This window comes from Gopherus flavomarginatus, chromosome 5 (assembly GCF_025201925.1).
Source record: "Gopherus flavomarginatus isolate rGopFla2 chromosome 5, rGopFla2.mat.asm, whole genome shotgun sequence".
In the NCBI taxonomy this organism is placed as follows: domain Eukaryota; kingdom Metazoa; phylum Chordata; order Testudines; family Testudinidae; genus Gopherus; species Gopherus flavomarginatus.
In genome coordinates, this window is record NC_066621.1 from 63741594 (window position 1) to 63758731 (window position 17138).

Genomic DNA, 17138 nt, shown 5'->3' on the forward strand with positions numbered 1-17138 from the left:
AGACTCAGATATTTTTACTGCAGGAAACTATAAAAAATATACCAAATTTGATAACCTTCCTTCATAAATTCCTGATCTAGTATTAACAATAATGTACAGGGATGGTTATGTCAGACTGAAGTAAATGTCAGATCTAAGGAACGTGTCCTTTTATATAGGAGAGATGAGAGGTGTAGATAAAATATTAACTAGCACTAAATTTGCATACTTCATATGATACTGGGGGACAAACTAATAATTTAATACAGAAACGAAGCTAGGACACTGCTGTAGACAAATGTCGGCAAACACTTAAAATATATTCTATTCATGCTGTCCTTTTAAAAAATTGCTTGCTTAACATGGAAAAGATTAAAATAAGTGTTCACAGTACTTGTGACTTGCTAGAAGCTATGCAACAGCTCAGTGAACAGCGTAAGTGTGAATTACCCACTTCTGCTTCAAATCTGCAGTTTAGTGATCTGTATAAGGGAGAGGGCAAACTGGGTTCAGAGGGCGTCATTTTTTCCTTTTTAACTTCAAGCTTTTCTTAAATTTATTATAGTGCCTCTTGCAATGCATCTACTTTGGCTTTGTCTGTTTGAAGAAGCTTACTGTTTCTTTTGTCTGCTTCAGATGACTGGATGAATAACAGGTTAGTTAACTTGACCACCAGTCCTATTTCTCTGTCCCCTCAAGGTAAATTTTAACTGTGCTTCCACTTTCAGGATTTATTTATAAGCTCAAACCCATTTTTCCTCCAACACTATCTTGTTACTTTCTGTGGTATGAGATTGGCAGTCTCTTTGGCTTTCTCTACCCTTCAACAGATCTGTGACTCATATTGATAGATAATTAGTAATTATACTACCATCTTGTCTTTTCACAATATGGAGGGGCTGAAACAATGACAGCTTTGAGCAATTTTAACTGTGTGCATTACTGTGGAAAATGAAAATAATGACTAATTGGTGAGGTTCAAAGTTCTGATTAGTTTAGAAATGTACTGAGATAAAATTTAAAGCATTAAGAATGGTGGTTTGAATGCAATGTGTGGGATTTTTCTCTTAATTCTAATTGCATCCTATCAACTTCTAGAATGGTGGCTGCTAACAGTGGCCTTTAATTTCACTTACTTATTGAATGGTTGTTCCTCTCAGGGCAGTAATTGCAAGGACACACTGATTTTCCCCAAAGTGAATACACTTTTATTTTTATTGTTGGGTTTCATTGTGGTAGGCACTGTCGAGATACAGATAGTAAAAACTTAAGTTTTTTAAAAAGTGCAGTATGTGGCATTTCTCTGACCATCATAGCCAGCATTCTGTAGCAGTCTAGTGAGCAAAAACTAAAACCCCAACATTGTTGAGGGTAATCTAGTCTTTCTCCTTTTAAAAAAGTGAAACAGAAGTTCAGACAAAATCTAAAATTGTAATGTTCTAGAATTGCTAGGTGAGTGCTTGGTCTCCCTGGAAAGGGATGAGAGACATAGCAACAATCTACTCTGCTTCTTCCCATCCACATGCATTGTTGACTTGTTTGGACTTGACCTGTATAAATCTTCCTAATAGTACTTCAGTGGCACTGTACACTGGACTTCACATGCAAAATAAGTGAAATAGCTAAAAGGTTGCAGTAATGTACAAAACTTGTTGATGTTATGATGCAAGTAAGGCATTAAATAAAAAACCCTGAAGTATCATTGTTTAATCTCTAAGGGACCCTTGATCCTAGTTTGGCGCATTAGTGAAAGGAGACAGAAAGCAAGTAAGTAGTAATGATTCCTTTTGATAAAATACACGCTAATACATCTGGTCAAAACTTCCCATACACCCTGGCCTGGTCTACACTACGCGTTTAAACTGAATTTAGCAGCATTAAATCAATTTAACCCTGCACCCATCCACACATCGAGGCCCTTTATATCGATATAAAGGGCTCTTCAAAACGGTTTCTGTACTCCTCCCCGACGAGAGGAGTAGCCCTGAAATTGGTATTGCCATGTCGGATTAGGGTTAGTGTGGCCGCAAATTGACGATATTGGCCTCCAGGCGGTATTCCACAGTGCACCATTGTGACCGCTCTGGAAGGCAATCTGAACTCGGATGCACTGGCCAGGTAGTCAGGAAAAGCCCCGCGAACTTTTGAATTGCGTTTCCTGTTTGCCCAGCGTGGAGCTCTGATCAGCACAGGTGGCAATGCAGTCACAAATTGAAAAAGAGCTCCAGCATGGACCGAGCAGGAGATACTGGATCTGATCGCTGTATGGGGAGACAAATCTGCTCTATCCGAGCTCCGTTACAGAAGATGAAATGACAGAGCATTTGAAAAAATCTCCAGGCTATGACAGAAAGAGGTCACAGCAGGGACTCAGCACAGTGTTGCGTGACAAGCGTAACGGAAAGCCAAAGAATCAAATGGACGCTCATGGAGGGAGGGATGGGGGGACTGAGGACTCCAGCTCTCCCACAGTTCCCGCAGTCTCCGAAAAGTATTTGCATTCTTGGCTGAGCTCCCAATGCCTGAAGGGTCAAAAACATTGTCTGGGGTGGTTCAGGGTATATCTCATCAATTTACACCCCATTCCCCCCATGAAAGAAAGGGGGACAAAATCGTTTCTTGCCATTTTTCAATGTCACCGTATGTCTACTGCATGCTGCTGGTAGACACGGTGCTGCGGCGCTGAACAGCAGCATCCCTTCCCCTTCTTTTGCTGATGGCAGATGGTACGAAATGGTGGAAAACCGTCATCAGCCCATGAGTGCTCCTGGCTGGCCTCGGTGAGGTCGGCCGGGGGCGCCTAGTTAAAAATGGGAATGACTCCCGGTCATTCCCGGCAGATGGTACAGAATGGCTGGTAACCATCCTCCTCATAGCAACTGGAGGCTGAGCTCTATCAGCCCCCGCCCCCCCTTTCATGTGTAAAGAAAAGATTCTGTACTGCCTGGACTATCATAGCAGCTGGAGGCTTCCTCCTCCTCATTTTATCTCACTAGAAAGTCAGTTTCTTATTCCTGCATTCTTTATTACTTCATCACACAAATGGGGGGACACTGCCACAGTAGCCCAGGAGGGTTGGGGGAGGAGGGAATCAACAGGTGGGGTTATTGCAGGGGCACTGCCTACAATGTCATGCAGCTCATCATTTCTGCAGGTTCTTCTTCGAGTGATTGCTCATATCCATTCCAGTTAGGTGTGTGCGCCGCGCGTGCACATTCGTCGGAAAACTTTTACCCTAGCAACTCGGTGGGCCGGCAGGTCGCCCCCTAGAGTGGCGCCATCATGGCGCTTGATATATATCCCTGCCGGCCCACCCGCTCCTCAGTTCCTTCTTACCGCCCGTGTCGGTCGTTGGAACAGTGGAGCGCGGCTTAGCTGACCTCCACTTCCCTAGCTACTCGTAGTTCTCGTATATAGTTATACAGTTATAATTCTTTTATATATATATTTGTATAGTTATACGTTTTTTCTCTGCTAACATAGTTAGATTGATAATTGTTAGCGGGGTTCAGGAAGTAGCCCCTTCCATGAACCCGGTGCCGGAGCCCATGCACGGCTCACCGGGTTTTAAAATGGGCTCGGCCTGCCAGAAGCCGATGCCGAAGGGAGATCCACACGACTCCTGTTTGAAGTGCCTCAGGGAATCACTTGACAGCTAAGTACCCCATTTGCAAGGCTTTTAAGCCGAGAACAAAAAGGAGCGGGACTTTCACTTACCCCTCCACCTTGGGCGCCGAGCGATGATCAAGCGGCTGGCAGAAGCGCCTCCTCGGCACCGGACTCCGCCGGTACTGCCAAGGCCTTTCGGCACCGGCCGTCGCCGGCACCGAAGTCGACTCGGCACCGCTCCCTTCCTCCGAGGTTGAGAGAGCCTACAATTCCTGCTGGTGCCTGACGGCTCCCTGGCACGCGCCGTGGTAGAGCCCCCTGCTCCTGCTGCTTCCGTGCCACCTGCATCGCAGCCAGAGAGCTCGCCTAAGTCGGATGGCCCAGCACCGACACCTGCAGAGGCACCGATGACATCGGCACCGTCGATTCCAGTCCCCCAGGGCCATTGAATCCGGTGCCTAACAGCTCCCCGGCACGCGCCGTGGTAGAGCTTACTGCTCCTGCTGCTTCCGTGCCGACTGCACCGCAGCCAGAGAGCTCGTCTAGTCGGATCACCTGGCACCAGCACCTGCTGCGGCACCGACGACGTCGGCACCGTCGATCCCGGTCCCACAAGGGCCGTAGAATCCGGTGCCTGACGGCTCCCCGGCACGCGCCGTGGTTGAGCTTCTGCTCCTGCTGCTTCCGTGCCAACGGCACCGCAGCCAGAGAGCTCGTCTAGTCGGATCGCCTGGCACCAGCACCTGCTGCGGCACCGACGACGTCGGCACCGTCGATCCCGGTCCCACAAGGGCCGTAGAATCCGGTGCCTGACGGCTCCCCGGCACGCGCCGTGGTTGAGCTACTGCTCCTGCTGCTTCCGTGCCAACGGCACCGCAGCCAGAGAGCTCGTCTCAGTCGGATCGCCCCGCACCGACACTTGCTGTGACACCGACGACGTCGGCACCGTCGATCCCGGTCCCATAAAGGCCGTAGAATCCGGTGCCTGACGGCTCCCCGGCACGCGCCGTGGTTTAGCTACTGCTCCTGCTGCTTCCGTGCCAACGGCGCCGCAGCCAGCTCGTCTAAGTCGGATTGCCCGGCACCGACACCTCTGAGGCACCGACAACGTCGGCACCGTCGATTCCAGTCCCACAAGGGCCGTGGAATCCGGTGCCTGACGGCTCCCCGGCGCGCGCCGTGGTTGAGCTTATTGCTCCTGCTGCTTCCGTGCCGACGGCACCGCAGCCACACAGCTCATCTAACTCGGATCGCCCGGCACCGACGCCCACCGAAGCTCTGACGACCTCGGTACCGTCGATCCCGGTCCCATGAGGGCCGTCGAATCCGGTGCCTGACAGCTCCCCAGTATGCACTGTGGTTGAGCCTGCTGTTCCCTCCATGCTGGAGGCATTACCAACGGCGAGGGATCTCATTGCCATGACAGAGTCGATGCTGCCTGACCCCGGCACCGCCGGTGCGGGTAATACAGTCTCTTCATGTGACCATCCTCTGTCAGCACAGCAGAGCGGCACCGTTCATGATCACGGTCCCGCAGACACTCCAGATCCTGTCGGCACGCCCGACACCACTTGCAGTCCCGGTGCTGTTTTCCTCATCGGTACTAGTCGCACTCGCTGCACCGGTCGGTATCCCATTCGCCGACCCGCTATCGGCACCGTTCCGACTCCCGGCACCGCGACAGGTACCTTGACTCCTGTAGCCTCTCCCCGAGCCTCGAGATCTCGGTCGACCTCCAGGCACCATTCTGGTTGCGGGTCTGGATCTCGTTCCAGGTACCGGTACGCATCCCGGTGCCGGTTCCCGGTGCCGAGTTGGGCAAGGTCCGATAGAGTCAGAGACTCTGCCTGTGCCTTCTTTTAGTACCTCCATGGCCATCCGGACACGCATGCGTGTCATCCCACATGCGCAGATCTTATGCTCAGGACCACGATTCTGATATGATGGCCAGCGGGCGCCAGCCCCGAAACCGGCCAAGAGTTCGCTGCCGTCTTGGAGGACGGGGGAAAAGAAAAAGGTACCCAGAGCATCCCTCCAGGCCTCGTTCGATGCAGCAGACTCTGCAGCCAGGACTCTGGCCTTTGGTGTCGCCATGAGGTGCATCTCATGGCTCCAGGTTTTAAACCTCCGGCCGGAGCTGCAGTATGCCATTCAGGATTTACCCTTTGTGGTAAAGGCCTTTCGCGGCAAAGACAGCCCCAGGCTGCCAAGCCTAATGGACAATAGGGTCCTAATGCGCTCTCTCAGCATGCATTTGCCAGCGACCAAACGCAGGCCTTTCTGCCCCCACCCGCCATACTCTGTGCCTAGCCAGAGACAGGACTTTGGCAAACGGCGAGGCCAAGGCGGTCGCAGACGAACGTCAGGACCCCTAAAGAGCCCAGGTCAAGGTCCCTTGTAATTACCACTGGGACCAAAGACGAACCTTCCAAGGTGCGCCTGAGGGCGGTGTACCAGTCACAGACCGGGATCCCAATCCCGCTTTCTCCTGGCGTGGCCCTAGTTAATTTCAGATCGCTGGATCCTGCGCACGGTGGAGCATAGATACCACCTCTAATTTGTTCCAGCCCTGTCCCCGTTCAGGGACCCCTCTCACGAGCAATTCCTCGTACAAGAGGTGCAGACGCCGATGGACGAAAGGGGCAAGGGGTTTTACTCCCGTTATGCCCTAGTTCCCCACTCGAACGCAGGTCTCAGACCTTCCTAGTCCTGCACGGACTCAACCGGTTTAGGATAAGGTTGAAGTTCTGCATGGTATCCCTGGGAACCATTATTCCATCCTTGCCTCCTGGGGGCTACTATGCCGCCCTGGATATGAAGGACGCGTACTTTCGCTACGCCATCTTCCCTCCGCACAGGAGATACCTCCGCTTTCTAGCTGACTGTCAGTACTTCTGGTTTACGGCCATAGTCGCCGCCTACCTTCGCTGATGTTGGATATGCGTTTTTCCGTATCTGGACGATTCGCTTATCCGAGGAGACTCTGAGACACAAACCACTCAGCGCGTGGGCATCGTCACGGTCTTATTCACAGGTCGAGGCCTGATGATTACTATAGAGCAATCCACTCTGGTTCCCATGCAGAGGTTGGACTTCCTAGGAGCTATCTTGGTCTCCTACCTAGCCGGAGCCTGCTTATCACAACTGCGGTTTTAGGCGATGGCAACAATCATCTGAGGTCTGCAGGCTTTCCCAACGACCTCGGCTCGTACTTGTCTCAGTCTCCTGGGTCCATGGTTGCCCGCAAGTTGGTAACCAAACATGCCAAGCTCCGCCTCCGTCCTTTCCAAGTCCGACTCACCTCGGCGTACCACCCGGACAGGGAGCCAATGGTCATGGTAGTCACCGTTCCCTCGAGCACCTTAGGCTCCCTAGAGTGGTGGCTAACTCCCTCCCTGGTGTGGGCAGGGAGGCGGTTTCCTCCGCCCCAGCCCTCACTGCCCCTGACGACGGACGCGTCATCTCTCTGCTCAAGTGCTCACGGTCACCTCCGAGCTTAAGGCCTTTGGTCTTCTCGGGAGCTGGCATTCCACATCAATGCCCCAAAAATGAGAGTAGTCCGCCTGGCGTACCAGGGGTTCCAGCGGCAGCTGCGAGGCCGTTGTATCTCGGTGTTTACAGCCAACACAGCGGCCATGTGCTTCATAAGTATCCAGGGAGGGACATGGTCCTCCCCCCCCCTTTTTTGTCAGGAGGCCATCCATTTCCGGGACTTTTGCATGGCCTACTCGATGGAGCTGGTGACGTCCTTTCTCCCAGGCGTTCGGAACGTCTTGGCGCTTGGACTCAGCAGGTCTTTCCTGTCTTACGAGTGATCACTCTGCCCCATGTGAGGCGTTCTGCTGTCCAGAAGCGGAGATGTTTCCTCACATAGACCTGTTCGCTCACCGAGAGAGCAGAAAATGCCAGATGTTCTGCTCCTTCCAAGGTCTCTCCTCAGGATCGGTCTTGGGCGCATTCCTGATGCCGTGGAAAGGCCAACTCCATTATGCCTTCCCACTGTTCCCACTGGTTCATTAGGTCGTGCTCAAACTCCGCAGGGGCAGAGCGCGCATCATCATGATCACTCCAGAGTGGTCCAGGCAGCACTGATATACCACGTTGCTCGGCCTGTCAATAACAGACCCAATTACCCTGCCACCCCACCCAGACCTCATCACTCAGGGCAACAACAGGCTTCGTCACTCGGACCTGCAGCCTCTTCGCCTCACGGTGTGGCCGCTGCGTAACTGAGCCGGGGTGACAGGAAGCCTTCCACCTGGTCAACGTACCGGGCCAGGTGGAAGCGTTTCTTCTACAGCTGCAATACGCTCGATCTTGCTCCTGCTGAGGTCTCGACCCCCTCTATTTGGCCTACCTCTGGCCTTCAGCGGCAGGTCCTGGCGGTATCATCGCTGAGGATACACTCAGCAACCATCTCTACCTTCCAGCCAGGCTAAGGTGGACGTTTCGTGTTCTCATGCTCTATGGGTTCGAGATCCCTCAAGGGCTTGGAGAGCTTGCACCCTTGGGTGCGCCGCCAGCCCCAACCTGGGACCTCAACCTAGTTTTAATCAGACTTATGTCTCCCCCAGTCGAGCCGTTCACGACTGGCCCTCTGATATACCCGTCTTGGACGACAAACTTTCCTCGTAGCTGTTACATCGGCCAGACGGGTCTCCGAGCTCAGAGCTCTTACGAGGGTTCCGCCGTACACTAGGTTTCACAAAGACAAGGTGCAGTTATGACCGCACCCGGCTTTCCTCCCTAAGGTGGTTTCGGCCTTTCATGTTACCCACAGCTCAACGCAATGGGCACAACCATTGCACTCCTTGGACATCTGTGGAGTGCTCGCATTTATATTGCGCTGCCAGAACCATTTCGTAAGGTGCCCCAGCTCTGTCACGGTAGCGGGCCAAAGGGAGGGCTTGCTTGTTTTCCTCTCAGAGGATCACATCTCGGGTGATGGCAGACTTCCGAACTTGTTATGATTTGGCTCATATTTTCCCCAAGCCACATCATCGTGCAGTTTACCAGGGCTCAGGCTTCATCTGCCGCCTTGCTGGCTCGTGTTCCTACCCACGAGATCTGTCGCGCAGCTCCATTGGTCCTCGGTCCATACCTTTGCTTCGCAGTATGCCCTGGTTCAACAGTCAAGAGATGCTGTAGCCTCTGACTCAGCAGTTTTCATTCTGCCACATTTCACTCCGACCCCACCGCCTACGTAAGGCTTGGGATTCACCTAACTGGAATGGATATGAGCAATCACTCGAAGAAGAAAAGACGGTTACTTACCTTTGTAACTGTTGTTCTTCGAGATGTGTTGCTCATATCCATTCCACACCCGCCCTCCTTCCCCACTGTCAGAGTAGCCGGCAAGAAGGAACTGAGGAGCGGGTGGGCCGGCAGGGATATATATCAAGCGCCATGATGGCGCCACTCTAGGGGGCGACCTGCCGGCCCACCGAGTTGCTAGGGTAAAAGTTTTCCGACGAATGTGCACGCGCGGCGCGCACACCTAACTGGAATGGATATGAGCAACACATCTCGAAGAACAACAGTTACAAAGGTAAGTAACCGTCTTATCTCTGGGGCTCTGACCCGGAGCGGCTGTGCTCTCTGGCTCTCTAGTAGACTTGCCCCATATACTAGGCAGGACTGACTCTATTTTTAGACAAAATATAAAGAAGGGAATGACCCAGGGAGTCATTCCCATTTTTGTTCATGCGCCCCCGGCCAACCTCAGCGAGGCCAGCCAGGAGCACCCATGACAGCAACAGATGGTACAAAATGATTGATAACCATCATTGCCAATTTCCAATTGCAAACGGTACAAAATGATTAATAACTGTCAGCTCATTGCCAATTTACAATGGCAGATGGTGCAATACGGATGGTAACGGTCTCTGCTACCTTGCAAAGGCAAATGAATGCTACCACCTCTGTCCGCAGCATCCAGTACACATACGGTGACAGTGACAAAAGGCAAAACAGGCTCCATGGTTGCCGTGCTGTGGCGTCTGCTAGGGCAATCCAGGGAAAAAGGGTGCGAAATGATTGTCTGCCGTTGCTTTCATGGAGGAAGGATTGAGTGACGACATTTACCCAGAATCACCTGCGACACTTTTTGCACTATCATGCATTGGGATCTCAACCCAGAATTCCAATGGGCGGGGGAGACTGCAGGAACTATGGGATAGCTATGGGATAACTACCCACAGTGCAACGCTCCAGAAATCAATGCTAGCCTCGGTATATGGACGCACACCACCGAATTAATGTGCTTAGTGTGGCCACGTGCACTTGACTTTATACAATCTGTTTTACAAAACTGGTTTCTGTAAAATCGGAATAATCCCGTAGTGTAGACATACCCCCAGGTAATCAGTTGGAGTGATAAACCTGGAAAGTAGTAATGTCAAGAGATCTTTGCACAGTAATTTATGTGAATTTGTAATTGGCTAAGACAGTCCCTTTCTGTATGCCTCTGGTGAGATTACACCTGGAATATAATGTTTAGTTCTGGGCTTGCAGTTTACTGAATACTCTCTCCTTTATTCATTTTTCCAGTATGCAACGAAAGTGGAGTGTGGAGCAGCTTTATAAGGAAAGATTAAATAACAGCTAAACATACAGCTAAGCAATGATGAGAAGAGGGCAGAGAGTATAACAGTCCTCTACAAGCATATGAAAGATGGAAATATTTAGATTGGTACAGTAACTCCTCACTTAAAGTCGTCCTGGTTAACGTTGTTTCATTGTTACGTTGCTGATCAATTAGGGAACATACTCGTTTAAAGTTGTGCAATGCTCTTTTCTAATGTCGTTTGGCAGCCACCTGCTTTGTCCACTGCTTGTAGGAAGAGCAGCCTGTTGCAGCTAGCTGGTGGGGGCTTGGAACCAGGGTGGACCGGAGCCCCGCTATCAGCTCCCCTAAGCTCCCTGTGCTGCAGCCAGCCCAGCAGGCTAGCAATCGGCAGTTCAGCTGTCCCTCCCCCCACTGCCATGTGCTGCTCCTGCCCTCTGCCTTGGAGCTGCTTCAAGAGACTCCCGCTCCCTGAGAAAGGGGGTGGGGGGAGCTAATGTCAGGGTATCCCCCTCTCCCCTGCTCCTTCACGCCGCTTATCCCTTCATATAGAGCAGGGAGGGGACATGGAGGGAGAGACAGGGAGCTTGGGGCAGCAGCTGCTGTCTCAACTTCCTGATCCACTTAAAAAGACAATGCACTTAAGAGTGGGTCAGCTTACTTAAAAGAGCAGTGTTCACTGCGCGCGCGCTCTCCCACACACAAGGTGTATGTCTGTCTCTGTCTGCTATGTTGTCTCCCCTCCCTCGTGTTCGTGCTTCCTTGTGTGAGAGGCTACATTAACAACAATGTGTGAACCCTTGAGGGCTCAGCTGAGTGCTAGTTCATCATTTAGCAGTAAGGCATTCCCCGGGGAAAAATCCCTTCTTCTTCCACCCTCTAACGTCACCACCTCAACTAAGCTTCACAATCATCATAGCTGTGAACAGGATTAAATTGTTTGTTTAAAACATATACTGTGTGTATATCTATATCTATATAGTTTTTTGTCTGCTGAAAAAAATTTCCCTGGAACCTAACCCCCACCCTATTGACATTTAATTCTTATGGGGAAATTGGATTCACTTAACATCGTTTTGCTTAAACTTGCATTTTTCAGTAACATAACTACAGCGTTAAGCGAGGAATTACTGTACAAGGGCAGTAATGGGTGATATTATAAAATGGGACAATTCAGGCTAAATATTAGGAACATCTTACTGGTAGGCAGAATATTGTATTTAAAGCCTCTTGTGGAAAGTGGTGGAAGCTTTATTGCTTGGGAACTAGTCAATAACTATGAAGCAAAAGAGAATGCATAGAAGGAACCATCCTGTATTGAGGTGGACCAGATGACTTGAAATCCAGGACCTCCATGGTAGCATTCTCTGAAATGCTAAATTAAATTAAATCAAAATAGAACCAGATTGACCTTTTTAATTTTAAGTGCCAGTGTAGGGCAGTTTTTAAACTTAGGGCTGGGGGAAAGCCGACAGGTGCGGAGGAGCATGTAGTTCGGTCAGAGGCATCCTTTAGGGGAAGATCTATTAGTGGAGATTCTTTTATTTCCTAGTAAAGAGGAGAGGATGGAAGATGATAAAAATTTGGATAGGATCTGATGAGAAACAGTCCAATGAAAGAGTCCCATTCAATTACATCATGTAATAACAGACAGCTAAAAAGTGACAACTTTTTAAAATGCTTATATGCCAATGCCAGAAGTTTAAATATTAAGATGGGTGAACTAGAGTGCCTCGTATTAAATGAGGCTATTGATGTAATAGGCATCACAGAAACTTGGTGGAATGAGGATAATCAATGGGGCATAGCAATACCAGGGTACAAAATATATAAGAAGGACAGAACAGATCATGCTGGTGGGGGATGATATTATATGTGAAAGAATCAAATGAAGTAAAAATCTTAAATGAACCAAGCTGTACCATAGAATCTCTATGGATAATAATTCCATGCTCTAATAAGACTATAACAGATGAGATATATTACTGACCACCTGACCAGGATGGTGATAGTGACTGTGACATGCTCAGGGAGATGAGAGGCTATAAAAGAAAAATAATGGGGGATTTCAACTATCACCATATTGACTGGGTACCTCAGGATGGGATGCAGATATGAAGTTTCTTGACCCCTTAAATGGCTGCTTATTGGAGTAACTAGTCCTGGAACCCACAAGAGGAAAGGCAAGTCTTGATTTTTGTCCTAAGTGGAGTGCAGGATCTGGTCCAAGAGGTGACTATCGCTGGACCATTTGGTAATAGTGACCACAAAATATTTAAATTTAATATCTCTGTGGCGCAGAAAACACCACAGCAGCTTAACACTAGCATTTAATTTCAGAAAGAGGGATTACACAAAAATGAGGAAGTTAGTTAAACCAAAATTAAAAGGTATAGTGCCAAAAGTGAAATCCCTGCAAGCTGCATGGAAACTTTTTAAAGACACCATAACTGAGGCTCAACTTAAATGTATACTTCAAATTAAAAAACATAATCAGAACCAAAAAACTCCACCGTGACTAAACAATAAAGTAAAAAAAAGAAGTGAGACAAAAAGGGCATCCTTTAAAAAGTGGAAGTTAAATTCTAATGAGGAAAATAGAAAGGAGCATAAACTCTCTGGCAAACGAAGTGTAAAAATATAATTAGGAAGGCCAAAAAGAATTTGAAGAACAGCTAGCCAAAGACTCAAAAAATAATAGCAAAAAATCTAAGCACATCCGAAGCAAGAAGCCTGCTAAACAACCAGCGGGGCCACTGGATGATCAAGATGCTAAAGGAGCACTCAAGGACGATAAGGCCATTGCGGAGAAATTAAATGGATTATTTGCATCAGTCTTCACTCACATCTTCAGCCGTGAGTTTCCCAAACCTGAGTCATTCTGTTTAGATGACAAATCTGAGGAACTGTCCAAGATTGAGGTGTTACTAGAGGAGGTTTTGGAACAAATTGATAAACTAAACAGTTTATAAGACACCAGAACCAGATGGTATTCACCCAAGAGTTCTGAAGCAACTCAAATGTGAAATTGTAGAACTACTAACTGTAGTTTGTAACCTATCATTTAAATCAGCTTCTGTACCAAATGACTGGAGGATAGCTAATGGAGGTGATGCCAATTTTTAAAAAGGGCTCCAGAGGTGATCCTGGCAATTACAGGCCAGTAAGGCATACTTCAGGCAAACTGATTGAAAATATACCAGGCAAACTGATTGAAAATATAGTAAAGAATAAAATTCTTAGACAAATAGATAAACATAATTTGTTGTGGAAGAGTCAACATGGTTTTTGTAAAGGGAAATCATGCCTCACCAATCTACTAGAATTCTTTGAAGGAGTCAACAAACACGTAGTTGCCAGAAGCTGGGAATGAGCGACGGGATGGATCACTTGATGATTACCTGTTCTGTTCATTCCCTCTGGCGCACCTGGCACTGGCCACTGTCAGACAGGATACTGGGCTAGATGGACCTTTTTGACCTGATCTAGTATGGCCATTTTAATGTTTTTTTATTCTTTTTCATTTCGAAGTTCATGTCTAGCCAGTAGAAGGGGAATTGAACATCATTCATCTTGACTGGCTACAACTAGACAACTCTGTTTCAAACAGGAGTATAGAGGAATTGCTTTCCAGGTTCTTAAGTAAATTTTAGCTCCTGTAAAATGTACCAGAACTAGAGAACTATTTTTGCACAGAACAGATACATCATTGACAACTGCACAAACGTCCCTACACCGCCTTGCCAATTTGTCTGTGACCAAGAAACAAGAGGCTTCAATATTTGTCTTCATGCTCACTTGTACCTTAGCTTCTCTGCTTATCCTGTCAGTGATGGCTTGTGTTTACTTTTGTGCATAGGGCTTGCACTGAGAGTACAGTTAATTTCACATGAGCAAGTAACAGCAGCAAGCAGCAATTTACATATCTTCAGCCATGATCCAGATTCAAACCAGTGAAAGATTCTAAATCCCACTCTGAGTTGAAAGTTAAAGAAAAAAATGAAAACCCAAAGACAGGAATGTGTGGTGATCCCATTCTAGGTGGTACAAATGGCGAGTTAGATCATGAGCATGTGAGGTGGATAACTTGATACGTTATGAGGGGAAGCTTATCCATCTTGACAGTAAAAAGCGACAGAGTCCTGTGGCACCTTATAGACTAACAGACATTTGGAGCATAAGCTTTTGTGGTACATGTGTCTGATGAAGTGGGTATTCACCCACAAAAGCTTATGCTCCAACACATCTGTTAGTCTGTAAGGTGTCACAGGACTCTTTGTTGCTTTACAGATCCAGACTAACACGGCTACCCCTCTGATACATCTCAACAGTGTTCCTTTTAGTATTACATGTATTATATAGAAGCACCTAAAAGCTTCATTGTGCTCAGAGCTGTACAAACACACAGGAAGATGATGTTCCTGCCCTATATAGTTTACAATCTAAATAGAAAAATGTGGTAAGTATGTTTCTTGTATATTTTTAATTTTCCCAAAACTGTTCCCTCACCTACCCAGTCCAGGTGCATCAGCAAATGTGCTCCAACATTGCTAACCCAATGGGCCCTTCTTCCACTTTGTCCATCCTACAGAAATACTTTCAGCTTCAGGACTTGGGGGAGGAGGAGAAGCAGTGAAACAGATGGTGCCTTGCCTGTATTAAAGTGTTAATGATAGGGCACTGCAGTCATTGCTGGCAACCCCAGCTGCTGTTCCCCTACCCCTCTGGGAGATTCTCTTTGAAACTTGACAGTTGGAGGGCTTCCTGAAGGGAGACTGCTTGGCTGGCTGGCTGTGGTATTTGAGAATGATACAAGAAACGGGTGGGTGGGGGGAATATACACTGCAGAGCCAACTCTTGTATAGGAGAAACTAGGTCAGATAGATGATTTAAAGCAATCAAAAATAATTTCTTTTCTTGTATGTGTACAGTAAGGGACTATTTCCTGATTCTCATAAAGTTTTTAGATGTATTATTACACGTGATTAGATGGAGGCATGACACTTCCTGACCCATCTGTTATGCCTTCACCTTTTTCAAGTCTCTTCACAAATCCAGTTATTTAAGGAGGTGCTTAAACTATTGTTTTAAATATATTAAAAACAACAATGCCGTGTAACTTTCCTGAGATGGTGTGGTTGGGTGTGAACCTTCCAAATAACCCCATCATTTTGTATGGCTTTGTCTTTCAAACCTCTCTTGCCCCAAGACCCCATATTTTGTCTCCTGTTTATTTAACATAGGCATTTAGCAGTATAGCTAGAGGGAGTTGCTTTTTTTGTGTTTTGTAAAGCACCAATATACACCTGTAGTGCTAAATTTCTGGCTAATAAATAAGGTACAGTGATGCATATTCTGCTATTGGTTAAAACTATGCAACCCGACTGAAGTCCATGAGTTTCACCAGTGTAATTGATAAAAAGTGGGCACACTGTGTCAAAAATTCCCCATTGCGCAGGGTCTCAAGCTTTAAATGTAATCTCTTCTCAACTGGAAACTTGAATATCGGTCCCCCTAAATGATCCAGTAGTAGAGGATTCATGGAGAGATTTCAAACTGTAATCTTCTGTCTTTATACCAAGGGAGTCTCTGTTCTTCACTCAACTTTAAGCCTTTATATAATCTGTGACCAAGCTATCTGAGAGAGCACCATTCTCCCTCACATTTTTTTGCAGGATGCTTCTACACTGTTTCTGGTTTAATCATTTCTCAGCAATAGGACTTTCTCAGTGGAAGGTCCACATTTCTGACGCTACTTTCTCTTGTTCCACCACAATCTGTATTTGGCATTCTTTTGGAGCACTTTGTTTCAGCCAGCTTTTGAAATCTTGTTGTCTCAGTTAACATTAAGGATTGGGGCTTTTGTGCTGGGTTGGGGAGCCAAGCATTCGGCATTTTGTCCTGAAAAGGTAGTACATTTTTGGTTGTAAATATTTTAGTGACTGAAGTACCTTAGTAACTAAATAAAACATGGTTTAGGTTTTCTTGTTCAGCAGGAATATGACTAATATTGTTCTTGGAAACAAGTAAGATTCCTCCTTCCAACATGGCTACAACAAATATCTTTCTAAACTATGTACTTACCTAAAGTGCACAGGTTTAGTAGCAAGCAGAATTAATCTAACTTGTTTTTAATATGCAGTTGCAGTTTTTAAACTACAAAATGAATCTTTGACACTGACTTCTGTGATTTTCCTCTGTTAAATATTTCATTTGGAAAAAGAAGCCTGTAAGGTAATTTTTACTGTTTCTGACCCTCATTTAAAACCAAGCCCATTCATTTTTAATAGGAATGTGCTGCACTTAGCCTAATAAGTCAGTTTCCAGATGCGTTAGTTACTCTTTCATGCTGGCTTCTACATTCCAGAGCAAATACTGGATGCTAAGCAACCTGTGCCTGGGAGTACAATGGGCTAAGTAGCAGAGAATGTGACTTGGAATTATAAAGAGAATCGGGTTACTGTGAGTATTTAGTGACGGAATGTATGTCGTGCAATCGAGTACTATAAAAGCTTCTCTAGTAATTATCTGAATTTGGGTTAGATATATACTGAAAAGGAATTATTCTTTTTTTGAAAAAAAGCATAGTTAAGCTATCATTTTTAGAAACTAATGTCCAGTGTTAGTTTGGAGCTCATGTGAAAGGAATATTGTGATTGATTTAAATGAAATTCTATGAGTTTGTAAACTAAAAATACTTTTTAAGTGGGCAAATGCCAGACTTCATAGAGCAGAAATACTGAATCACAGAGCTGTAGCATATAAAGGCACTTTCCACTATTTATTTATTTATTTTTCTGTTTGTTTATTTTTAGGTGGTGGAAACTCTTGTCAAATAACCCTGTTTCTAATTATATCCTTACTTTAACCTTTACCATAAAAGTATTGGGACTACAGGGCATTATTAAAACCAGTCACTGTCAGAGCAATAAGGCAGTACTGACAAACATCCATTAATTTTTGTTTAAAATGGCAAGATTGCACT